This window comes from Equus caballus, chromosome 15 (assembly GCF_041296265.1).
Source record: "Equus caballus isolate H_3958 breed thoroughbred chromosome 15, TB-T2T, whole genome shotgun sequence".
NCBI classification, from domain to species: domain Eukaryota; kingdom Metazoa; phylum Chordata; class Mammalia; order Perissodactyla; family Equidae; genus Equus; species Equus caballus.
Window position 1 is genome coordinate 17,477,962 of NC_091698.1, and position 13,382 is coordinate 17,491,343.

Consider the following 13,382-nt stretch of genomic DNA (forward strand, 5'->3'; position numbering starts at 1 on the left):
AAAAGGAAAAATAGGCAAATGGGGCTATATAAAACTACAAAGCTTCTGCACAGCAAAAGAAACACGTAATGAAAAGGCAGCCTACTGAATAGGAGAAAGTACTTGCAATTGTAAATCTGATAAGGGGTTAATATCTAAAATATATAAATAACTCATATAAATCAATGGCACAAAAACAATCAATTTGATTTAGAAAATGGACAGAGGCGCTGAATAGGCATCTTTCCAAAGAAGACATACAGATAGGCAACAGGTACATGAAAACATGCTCACACCACTAATCACCAGGGAAATGTAAATCAAAACCACAATGAGATATCACCTTGCACCTGTTAAAATGGCTATTTTAAAAAGACAAGACATAAATGCTAGCGAGGATATGGAGCGAAGGGAACCCTTGTTCACTGTTCATGGGAAGGTAAATTGGTGCAGCCACTATGGGAAGCAGTATGGAGGTTCCTCAAAAATTTAAAAATAGAACTATCATGTGATCCAGCAATTCCACTTCTGTGTATTTGTCCAAAGAAAATGAAAACACCAACTCGATACTATACACGCTCCCTCATGTTCATTGCAGCATTATTTACAACAACCAAGATTTGTAAAAACCTAAGAGTCCATCAATAGATGAATGGATAAAGAAAATTTGGTATTTATATATCAATACAATGAAATACTATTCAACCAGAAAAAAGAATGAAAGCTTGCCATTTGCAGCAGTATGGATGGAGCTTGAAGGCAGTGTGCTAAGTGCAATAAATCAGATATGGGTGAAGGTGGTCAAAAGGTACAAACTTTCAGTTATAAAATAAATATCATGGGGATATATAGTTATATGTTATATATATATGACATAGATATATAGTTATATATATATAGCATGGAGACTATAGTTAATAATACTGTATTGCATATCTGAAACTTGCTAAGAAAGTAAATCTTAAAAGTTCTCAAAACAAGAAAAAAATTCTGTAACTATGTATGGTGGCAGATGCTAACTAGACTTATTGTGATGGTCATTTCATAATATATACAAATATGGAATAATTATGTTGTGTATCTGAAAATAATATAATTTTTTATGCCAATTATACCTCAATTTAAAAAAGACAGAAAAGGCCAATAAAGTGCTACATACTGTAATACAGTACAATAAGGTACTACATACTTTAGAAGCACTTGCACATTTCAAAACAAGTCAAGTTCATTAAAGCTGTTAGTAAGCTCATTTCATTTGTTCCCATGTCCAAGATCTCCCTACAGAAATGAACCTTAGCGCCATTGTTGGTGGTGGGTAGGACTGGTGTAATTTTGCTTCTATTCATTCCTTTTTGTCCATGGAAGTATGTGATGCAAACTTTACCTGCAAGCTACATCAGTTACAGGTAATCTGCCACCCAGAATTTCCCCACTGAGTAATGCCTTCGACATGATTGACCACTCATTCCTCCATTCACTACATTCCTGGTTTCCTTCTAACTCACAGGCAGCTCCTTCACAGTCTCCTTTACTGGTTCTTCTTCCTCTACCCAGAATCTACATGCTTGAGTTCCCATGGCTCATTCCTGGGCTCTTTCTCGTCTCTATATGTATGAAAAGAGCCTTGAACTAACCTATTCCTGGGTTCAAAAGTCCATCCATGTGTGCTGGCTAATTCCTAATGCATGCCATCTCAGACCTCTCCTCTGATATCTAGATGGAGTAGCAAGCCCTTTAATTGAGATCATTACTTGTGGGCTTCATGAAGGCCTCTCAAGTTCATGACTTCTCTCCAAAAATCTTCTTGTCTTCATTGTCAGTCCCCCCAACAATAAAATGCACCACCATCTTCCCACATTTTGAAACTCCAAACCTGGTACTCTTCCTTTTCTCTCATTTCCCAGGCCTATTTAATACATAAATTCTACTAATTCTACCTCTAAAACGTTTCTTAATTCTAACAATTTTCCTCATCTTCACTACCATCACCCTAATTCAAGCCATCGTTTACATTTACCAGTCAGGCACAATTGGGTTCTACTAGGTTTTATTTATTTAATTTATTTATTTGCTGAGGAAGATTCACCCTGAGCTAACATCTGTTGCCAATCTTCCTCTTTTTGTATGTGAGCTGCTGCAATAGCATGGCCACGGACAGACGAGTGGTATAGGTCTGTGCCTGGGAACTGAACCTGGGCTGCCAAAGTGGAGTGCACCAAATTTAACCCCTAGGCCACCAGGGCTGGCCCTAGGTTTTATTTTACCTCCAAACTATGCCCAACTCCAAATTGATTCTCCACAAAGCAGCTAGAGATTATTCCCCAAAGCATGAATCTAACCATTTGGCTTCAGCTCCTAGTTTTACCAAGGAATTTGAATGAGGCTCGTGTCCACAGGTCCCATATTGGGTAGAAGATCCAATATGCAGGAAATATGTCTTCGATCATATTATATTTGCACCATTAATATTCTCTTTCAGATTATCTTCTCGAAAAAGACAAGGAAACGCTTGCATGACTTTGGGGAAAAATATCTTATTATTTAAACTACATCATAAATTCTTTGCAGGTTAAAATGACATAATTTCTTGCGCAATAACTGTGTTGTTGAGAAGAATCTAGTGTGTTATTGTTTCAAGGGATTTTATACATTTATACAGTAGAAACTCCATTGACATGTGACAGTAATTCTTCAATGTCTCCTTGCATACAATATTTAAGAGTATACTTTGGAGGCTTTCTCACTATGAATCAGCAAAAGTGGCTTGAGAATAAAGTAAATGAGGGAAGACTCCTCTGCAACAAAGATACTTCTAATTTAGTTTAGCAAAGGCACACACACAGGTTGAAAGATCTGGGATATAGTAATGCTCAAAGTTTCCTTCTCACTCTGTTCCATAAACATTTGAGATTTTGTGTTTATCTTCCGAGATTTTTAACTTCCAGATTTTTTTCTGTGGTACCGCTAGAGATGCCCCCAGCTACTGATTATAGGAGTCTCAAAACAAAATGAGTTCTAATAAGTGATTTAGACGTTCAGTTGTGCATTGCACAAGTAAATCAATAATGAGGGTATTATTTTCTTTAAAGATGAGAATCACTTTCTTACAGCCAGCTATAGTGTTGCCTCTAATAGTCTTGTGTTTGACTTTAACACTGTGATTTCCTGACCCTGTGGTGAGAAATTCAAGATATTCTGGAAATTATCCAAACGCCAACTTCTTCTGTTGGTTCATTTCTCAAGGGAACTCTCACATATGTAAGATACTAGGGTCTGTACCGTGGCACATAAATAGCAAGTAATGGTGACTCCATGTTGTTTCATTTCAAAGCAGGGCAAGAGAAGGGGAGTAGGCAGGACTACCTGGGAAGGGAGGATAGGGTGGAAAATTCTCTCATGCAGTGTATAAAATCAAGCTCCAAAAACCTAAATTAATAAATGTCATTGTCTTTCCTGTCCAAACTATATTGCCATCAGCACTTTATATTTCTAGATTCCAAGTGCACAGTGCTTGTGATGTTCCTTGTCGTTTTTTCAACTTCCCTTGGCTTCATCTGTAGTAAGGCAATAACAAACAGAAAACATAGAACTTGACAAATAATAGCATTCTATAGTTTTGGAATTTAATATATATTTCATCTATTATTTTAAGTCAATTTAATGAGTAGTTGGTATGTTTACTTAATTGTAATATTATAAGAAATGTGCATGTGTGTATGCGTCTAATTTCTTCCAACTGGAAATCTTATAACACCTTCCTTATATTTCAGGAAAGTTTACAGTCAGATCTATAATATAAAATATTTATTAATTGGATGAAAAAAATATTCCAGAATGAGGACTTCTGAGACTGTTTTCTACTTTATAGTCCTTTAAGAAACGGATTTAATTTTAAAAAGGTTAATTTAGGCAAAAAATATTCCTGATAATTATATAAGCTTTCCAGTTTTGAAGATATCTTCCCACATATTATCTTTTTAAATTTAACCCTCATAGCAATGCTAGTAATATTGATTTTAAGGAACCAAATCATTCCCCCACTTCCAAATAGTGCAAACTCTTTACAATTTTTACAAAATTAAAATAATGCCATCTGAAATGGAACCATTCTGAAGTTAGCATCATATTAGGGCTGAAGGAACCTTATGGATTCATTTTGATGGCACTTTCTTTTCTATTTAGGGGACTGAGTTCCAAAGAAGTGAATGGAGCCTTGGTCAAAGCTGTGCATCTAGTCAGTAGCAGAGCCCTTTCTGACGTCTTCTCACCTTATCTTCTACTTTGTGCTAGAGTTCAGATGAAGTTCTTATGAGGGGTCTGGGAGTGATAGAAGATTTACTCCACAAGCATTTCTATATGCCCTTGTTTCTTAATTTTTTGGAGGACAATTAATTCTTTATTCTTTGATGAAGGACAAACCTCATCAATACCACTAATACATTTTTCGCAACACTTTTTTATGTCATTCTCTATGTATGAAAAGTTATATTAGTATAGATCCTCATCTGGGAATGTAAGGCATTCCCAGAAAAGAGGTTATCATTGTAATCAGGACAATTCTGAATAGGTTTATTAATAATATGTCCAATTTTAGGAGAGAGAAGCAGGATCTCTTAAGTGACTAATGTAAAACACATCATAAAATGTTGAAAACTGATTCTGTGTTAAAAATTATGAGTTAAACCCTGAATTTAAAACAATCTTACAATCAGAGTCAATTCTAATGAATTGTGGATAGTTACTATAGGTAACTTTAGCAATAATAATAACTGGAAATCAGAGATCAACACTGGCCAAACTTATTCCTGGATGGCCATGGTGCAGATATCAGTTAGTCACAAACAAATTGGGTTATCTTCTTTTTATAAGGAAGATTATTAGTGATTTTGCCTAAAGGGTCAAATAAGTAAACAATAATGCATACTAGGAAATTTTGGAAGGTGATAATTTATGAATTACAGACATAATGTTAGTTCTGATGATGTAGCATCTGTGAAGGGGCACACATACTGCAATAAAGCAAGTCACATGAATCTTTTGGCTTCCCAGCACATATAACAGTTATGTTAATACTACACCTCAGGCTATTAAATGTGCAATAGCATCATTTCTAAAAAACCAATGTATTTACTTTATTGCTGAAAAACGGTAACCATCATCTGAAATTTCAGTGAATTGTAATCTTTTTGCTGGAGGAGGGTCTTGCCCCAATACTGATGGCTGCTAACCAGTCAGGGTGGCAGTTGCTAAAGGTTGGGATGACTGTGAAATTGCTTAAAGTAAGACAACAATGAAGTATGCTGCATTGACTGACTCTTCCTTTCACAAAAAATTTCTCTGTAGCATGCGATGCTGTTTGACAGCATTTTACCCACGGTAGAATTTCTTTCAAAATTGGAGTCAATCCTCTCAAACCCTGCTGCTGCTTTATCAACTGAGTTCATGTAAATTCTAAATCCTTTGTAGTTATTTCAACAATCTTCACCAGGAGTCAATTCCATCTCAGGAACCCACTTTCTTTGCTCACCCTTAAGAAGTAACTCCTCTTCTGTTAAGGTTTTCTCATGAGATGGCAGCAATCCAGTCACATCTTCAGGCTCCGCTTCTAGTTCTAGTTCTCTTCTTGTTTCCACCACATCTGCAGTTACTTCCTCCGCTGAAGTCTTGAATCCTCAAAGTCATCCATGAGGGCTGGAATCAACTTCTTCCAAACTCCTATTAGTGTTGATATTTTGACCTCTTCTAGTGAATCACAAATGTTCATAACAGCATCTAGAATGATGAATCCTTTCCAGAAGTCTTCCAATTTACTTTGCCCAGATCCATCAGAGGAATTACTATCTATAGTAGCTGTAGCCTTACAAAATGTATTTCTCAAATAGAAAGACTTTAAAGTCAAAATGACTCCTTGATCCCTGGGCTGCTGAATGAATGTTGTGTTAGCAGACATGAAAAGAACTTTAATCTCATTGTATATCTCCATCAGAGCTCTTGAGTGACCAAGTGCTTTGTCAATGAGCAGTAATACTTTGAAAGGAACCTTTTTTTATGAGCAGTAGATCTCAACAGTGGGCTTAAAATATTCAGTTAACCATGTTGTGAGAAGATGTGCTGTCCTCCAGGCTTTGTTGTTCCATTTATAGAGCACAGGCAGAGTATATTTAGCACAACTCTGAAAGGCGATAAGATTTTCAGAATGGCAAATGGGCATTGGCTTCAAATTAAACTCACCAGCTGCATTACTCCTAATAACAGAGTCAGCGTGTCCTCTGAAGCTTTGAAGCCAGGCATTGACTTCTCCTCTCTACCTATGAAAGTCCTAGCTGGCATCTTCCTCCAATAAAGACTGTTCCATCTGCATTGAAAATCTGCTGTTTAGTGGAGCCACCTTCATTGATTCTCTCAGCCAGATCTTCTGGATAACCTGCTGCAGCTTCTCCATCAGCGCTTGCTGCTTCGCCTTGCACGTTTGTTATGGAGGTGGCTTCTTTCCTTACACCTCATGAACCAACCTCTGCTAGCTTCAGACTTTCCTTCTGCAGCTTCCTCACCTCTCTCAGCCTTCAAAGAATTGAAGAGTTAGGGCCTCCCTCTGGATTAGGCTTTGGCTTAAGGGAAGGTTGTGGTGGTTTGACCTTCTATCCAAAACACTAAACATTTCTCACCAATAAGGCCGTTTCACTTTCTTACCATTCGTGTGTTCACTGGAGTAGCACTTTTAGTTTTCTTCAAGAACTTTTCCTTTGCATTCCCAACCTGGCTGGCTGTTTGGTGCAAGAGGTCTAGCTTTCAGCCTATCCTAGCTTTCAGCATGCCTTCCTCACTCAGCTTAATCATTTCTAGCTTTTGATTTAAAGTGAAAGACATGCAACTCTTCCTGTCACTTGAACACTTAGAGGCCATTGTAGGTTTATTAATTGGCTTGATTTCAATACTGTTGCATCTCAGGAAATAGGGAGGCTTGGGGAAAAGGAGAGAGACAGAGGATCAGCTGTTTGGTGGAGCAGTCAGGACACACAAAACATTTATTGATTAAGTTTGCTGTCTTATATGGGCATGGTTTGTGTGCCCCAAAACAACTATAATAGTAACATCGAAGACCACTGATCACAGATCACCATAAAGAAAACGTTTGAAATATTGTGAGAATTGCCAAAATGTAATGCAGAGACATGAAGTGAACAAATGCTGTCAGAAAAATGGTGCCGATAGACTTGATTGAATCATACTGCATTTTAAAACATTTTAGCACATATAGGTCTGTCTCTTTTATTTTAGCCATATCCTAGTATTCCATTGGATAGATCATTATTTATTTAACTGTTTCCCCAGTGCTAGATATTAAGGCATTAATTTTCTTGGCAGTTCTACAGTGATCAGCCTTGTACATACCTCATTATGCACATATGCAAATGCTTCTCTAGGATGATACTAAGAAGAGAAACTCCCGAGTCATAGTGTGTCCACTTTAATAAATTTTGAGGCTGAATTACCCACCTACTATGGCTGCTCCAAATTTACACTCATAGCAATTTAGGAGAGAACCTAGTGGTGCATATCCTCACTACTACTGATATTCTCAGAAGTTTTAAAGTTTGCCAAGCTGATTTGTGCCAAATACTATACTATTTTTGTAATATTTGTTTTCTGGATTGTTAATGAGGTTTAATATCTTTCATAGGTTTATAAAAAAAGCCATTTTAATCTTCTTGTTTGTGACTTTCATATTCCTGTTCTGTTCATTTCTCTATTGGTATTTTTGTCTTTTTGTCAATTTGTAAGAGTTGTTTATATTGTCAATTCTACTCATTTGTTAAATTTATACAAATGTATTCTATCAGACTATATAATCTTTTAATTTTTCATCTGTTTAAACATGTGATTTATCTTCTTTAATCTCATAGTAGAGTGAATCATGTTAATAGATTTTCTAAGTTAAAACATCCTCCCATTTCTATGATGAGCTTTTTCTGTCTTTCTAAAATCTTTCCACCACTATTCCTATGTTTGGGGAATTTTTCACCCAGTGACTCCTGCCTACTCTAGATGGAATGCAGGAAGTCAGCCTCATCGCCTCCTCACAGCTAGGCCACATGTGACCTGCGCTCAACCAATCCAAAGCCTCAAGGGAGACAGAGTCACAGGAGAGGGATGAGAAGAAGAGGGTAGAGATGGTTCACTTTGGGAAGTGTGGCAGAGAGGGGAAATCCAGCCTTCAGGGAAAGCAGGAGTGGAGGGCCTGGTGTGGAGCGCACTCCCAGGGTAGTTGGTGTGGGCTGCAGTATGCATGTCCAGGATGGCAAAATATGTTTTCCGGCGGGAGTAATCCTGAGTTATAACTTGGGAATTGTTCCTGATGGTGTAGAACCCACGTTTGACTCTGAGAATTACTGAACATCCTTTAATAAATCCCATTTCTGCCTTAACCGATTGGGGTAAGTCTGTTACTTGCAATAAAAACCCTGACTAAATCAGTTATGATTACTATCATTTAAATAGATTGATTTGTTTTTGCTATTTTTTTTTCTTTCTTTCTTTCTTTTCTTTCTCTCTCCATTTCTTTCTTTTCTATGTTCATGAGCTACTAGACAATAGCTTTTTTTCCTGCCTTTTCTCGTGGCCCATTAGTTTATCAGGCTGTGCCTATTCATACATACTTTGTAAAATGAGTTTTTTGCCTTATCATCTTCTGAAACAGTTTGTTTATGGGGAGAACAATGAATTCCTTGAGAATTTGGTAGAAACATCCCATAGAATTTTCTGAAACAGTGCCTTTTGGATGGTAATGGTAGATCTTTGAATAGTATTTTAATTTTCCCTATAGTTGTTGGTCGTTTTAGGTCCGCATTACTTAAAGTTTTTCAATTTAATTTAACATTTTAAATTTATTGGTATGAAGCTGAACATACACTTATTAATTCTTAAATCTCTGTAGCTGTTATACCATTCCCTTATTTTTTTCTTTATTTATAGCTTTTTTTAAATTTATAGCTTTTTAATTTGTTATTTTCTGATCACACTTGCCAAAGTGTCCACACCCGGGATCCAAACCAGCGAACCTCAAGTCACTGAAGTGAAACATGCCAACTTAACTGCTGTGCCACTGGGCTGACTCGTGTCATATTTTCTTAATGACAATTATCTTGAAAGGAGGTACTTTCTCATTCTTCTCTTCTATTTCATGGTCAAATTATTTTTGCCTCCTCAGGAGAGAATAAGCTATTTATAATAGGGTACATTTTAATAAATTGAATTGCTACATAGGTACAAAGCCTTTCCTAAGAAAAATTCTGTGTAGATAAAAGATTCGAAACCTCAGGAAAAGAAGGTAGTAATACAACTTTCTAGTACACTGCCTGGTGCATAGTAGGTATTGTGAAAATTAGTAAAGGGAAACCTCATTTAAAATGTAGTTGGGAGGTCAGAAGGGGGAGCCCTCATACGTGGCCTCTTGATGTCACTTACAGAACTCAACAGAAAGAAGTCATCAATAGGGAGAATCCTCCATTACAGCAGACCCTAACAGGAAGAGATGTACATTGCATCTGCAACAAGAAATCAACTATCCTCGCAACTCAGCCAGTGAGAAATCATCACCACCGTGAACTATCCACCAATGGACTTTTGTTCAAAATAATCCCTCCCAACTTACTCCTTTTTCTCTATAAAATAGTGTTCCTCTCTTTGCTTGCTGGACTTGCCTCTGGCTTTTTCTATAGTTCGCTTGTTCTGAATTGCAATTCCTTTGCTATTCCTGAATAAATCCATTTTGCTGGTGAAATAAATTGGCTGTTTTATTTTTAGGTTGACATTACTCAGCATTATATTAGAATCATATGGGTGGATTGAAGACACAATCACGTGAATCAAAAAACTTCTCTCAAAATTTAGCTATTTATTCTCTGCAGAAGTAAATATATCTTAGAAAACTGAAAAAAAGAAGACCATAACTGAGAGTAGTCGTGTTTCTCATTTTACTCCTCAAGGACTTCCTTCTTCACATGTGTGACATTTCTGTGGTCAAAAGGTTGATGGTGAGCTGACAGATCTGCTGTCGGACTCAAGGTTTGAAGATCTCCCTCTAGGCTGTTATAAAATGTCAGAATTGACACATCTCCAGAGGAAATTTTGAAGCAAATGAAAAAGCGATTTTTCAGTTATAAGGTTTAAAATGCAAATGTTTTTGAATTTATACAGTTTTATAATTTTGAGATCCAAAATAGTTCAATATGCAATGTGTTTTAGAATATTATTTGTTTGGTTAGCATATTTCATACCCGATGCTATTTGTTTGTTTTTAACTTATTATTTTTTTATTTAAAATTCTACTTCTGAATGCTCCTCTGTCTTAATATCCTCTGGGGGTATCAGAGAAGTAGCTCAAAGAGATTGTCTTCAAGTCAGAAGTCATTTTGGAATCTCACTTTTTATCTTAAAAATTCAGTTGAATATAATATTCTTTTTCTTAATATACTCTATGTTTGTTTTGGTAATACTGTTTTAAATTACTTGTCATTAAATAAAATAGGGACTTTAAAAATAGTCAGATTTCTCCTGTAGTTTCGTGTTCTGCACCTCCTTTGACACCCACGCATGGCTGAGCAGTCAGCAGTATACATACTCCTGAATAAAAAGCAGAAAAGAATGTGAATAGCAGACTAATATATGGACCAGTATGTCTTGTAAAGTGCAAAAAATTGCTGTTCATTTCTACAAAGCCTGCCTCCTGAACTCCCCTGTGTCTGAGGCCATCAGACACAGTGAATCCCCTGTTTTCAGAGTGTGCACAGACTCCTACCTCATCATGTCTTCCCTCGGTGTCTCACTCTGCTCCAGCCTGGCAGACTGTCCATTGGATAACCACCTGTCGTTCATTCTGGCTGAAGAGGAGAGATGGTTGGATTTGGAGCTTGTGATGGCTTAGTCCTTGCTCTGCCACCACCTTACAGTAAAGCATAGAGTGAACCGTTTGCTTCCTTGAACTCTACTTTTCTCTTTTGTAAAAGTAGAGGATGGTTTGAGACTAATATCCAGGATCTCTTCCGTATATAACTTTATATGATTTCCTCTCTCTGGCTACTGACTTTAGCTTTAGAAACTTCTACTAACAAGAGTGAACAGCTAAGGCTCTCAGGAATGATAAAGGGGAAAACTGGACTTCATAAGAATAAAGACAGATAACTGAATGAGTGGATTTTTATTAAACTTACAAACAGAATGGAAACAAATAACATAACTATAAGAAATAATATCCTCTCTCTAAGGCAACCTGAGTGCACATTTTCTAGCAACACTAGTTTCATTTTTGTTTTCACCTTGGCATATTATGTAATTTTAGATAGTCAACTTGAAAATTTTCCAAGACAAGTTTGAAGGAATAAGGAATTCACCTAATCAGTAACAAGAATATTTTTCTAGGGACTATGGCAAAACACTGTTTGGAATATTTGGCAGAAGATGCCAATGCAGGTGGGTGAAAACTATGCACATCATGTTCCTCTACAGAGACAGGAGGGAGGGAAGGAGGAAGTGAGCAATGTTCCAGAATCCAATGTCATTATATTCTCTCTCTGGTGGGTTGTGCTGTTTAGCTCAGTGGCATGATATGCTTTCAAATTATACCAAACTACTGTTAATTATTTATAGGAGAAATGATATAAAAACTAGCAGGGTATTTCTGAATTTGCCACGGAATTTGTGACTGGAATCAAAAGGTGCTGAATGTCTCTCCCTTTTGTCCTCGCTTCTCTTTCCCCATCCATCATGGCTCCCATTTGGGGTCTTGGGAAGAATGAGAAGGAAAGAAATAAATTTCCCCCTGCTCTCTTTTCCCATTTTGTAGTCTTACTGATCCTTATTGCTCTTCTCTTAAATCTACTTTCCCTCCAATTCCCATTTGTCCAACTCACCTTGAACTCTCTAATCTTCTTGCTCTGTAGACACTTTTGCAGTTGCCCTTCCTTCAGCTTGGAACTCCAACCCACCCTCACTGTTTCCCTTCTCTCATGGGTCAGTCTCATCATTCAGGTCTCAGCTCATGGGGCACTTCATCAGAGGGACTCTCCTTGGCAACCCAGTGAGTGTAGCCCGAGTCTCTTTCTACCAGACTTATGAGGACAGGCTTGACTATGGCTAGACCCAAGTTTAGGGCTGTTAGGATTCTCCATAAGTATTAAAAGATTCCATATAGAAAATGCATCTCTGTCTGGATTGTATGAGTCCTTTGACCTCTGCAATCCTGATCCTGACCCTGGTCCTGATTTTGGCTTATAGAACATATCTCTTTCTATCCATCCATCTGAATTGACCCCGCCCATTGCTGACCTCTCGTAAAACAGCCTGGCTCTCCTGGGGAAGAATTAGCAACTAAGCTCTCATCACCCTTTACCTGACCAAGGTTCATTCTGGTTCCCAGAACCTGATTACTTGGCATTATGCACATTTCCTCCTTCACTTATGCTGAGTCCACTTGCTCAGAGGTCCCAGCTATATCTGGTACAATGACTCAGGCTTCACCAAGGCAGATTTATTCTCCCATTCCAGGCAGTGGCTCTCAAGGATGACTTCTGAACTTGTAATGAATGAGGGCAACTTATTACTCAGTTTCATCCTTTTCTCAAAGAGACTTGGGTTTTCTTAATCATGATCATATTATAAGTGACCTCAGAACAAATTCAGAGCTGAGAAGTTGTGTGGGGCTCAGGGTGAGGAGGAATGGCTCCCTCCCTAGGCAGCACATAAAAGGCTGTTCTGCTTTTAGCTAGAAAGTGTTGAAGAATTCTAAAACTTCCCAACAATTAATTAGTCATTGTTTCATCCACAGCTCTTAAACCAGTGGAGCCCGTGTAGTGCTCTGGCTTCTACTCAGTGAAATATAGCCCGTGACATTTATTACAAGCATTGACAGTAATTTACCCTTCATTAATCAGAGCAGTCAGCTACAGTACTTTTCAATCATGCATAATACTTACTTTACTGGAATATTTTATTCATCCATTAGTCTTAGAGGTTCTGCAAACAGCTCGTAAATTTAGACAGGACTGCAGATCCTGAACGGTGTAGTGCCCTTTTCATGGCTAATTTATGGCCCATGTTTATATTTGTGCCAAAACTCAAGATTTCCCACTGATCAAGGTTTGAAATATGCAGCAATAAACTCTACTTTGTATTGGTCCATCAAATGAGAAGGAACGTATCCTGTTTCCCCAGTACTGCTCTTTATGGAGTTCTTATTCATAGTTGGCTATTGGTGATCATGCCTAAAAGCAGTATCAACACTAACCTCCCTAGAATCAGTCATTCAATTTAATATGCTACAAGAAGTCTTCTCCGTTTAGTGTGTTCGTCAATTGAATTCCTATTTACAAAATAAAAGGGGCATTTGTGAAGAAGCTGAAGACGTC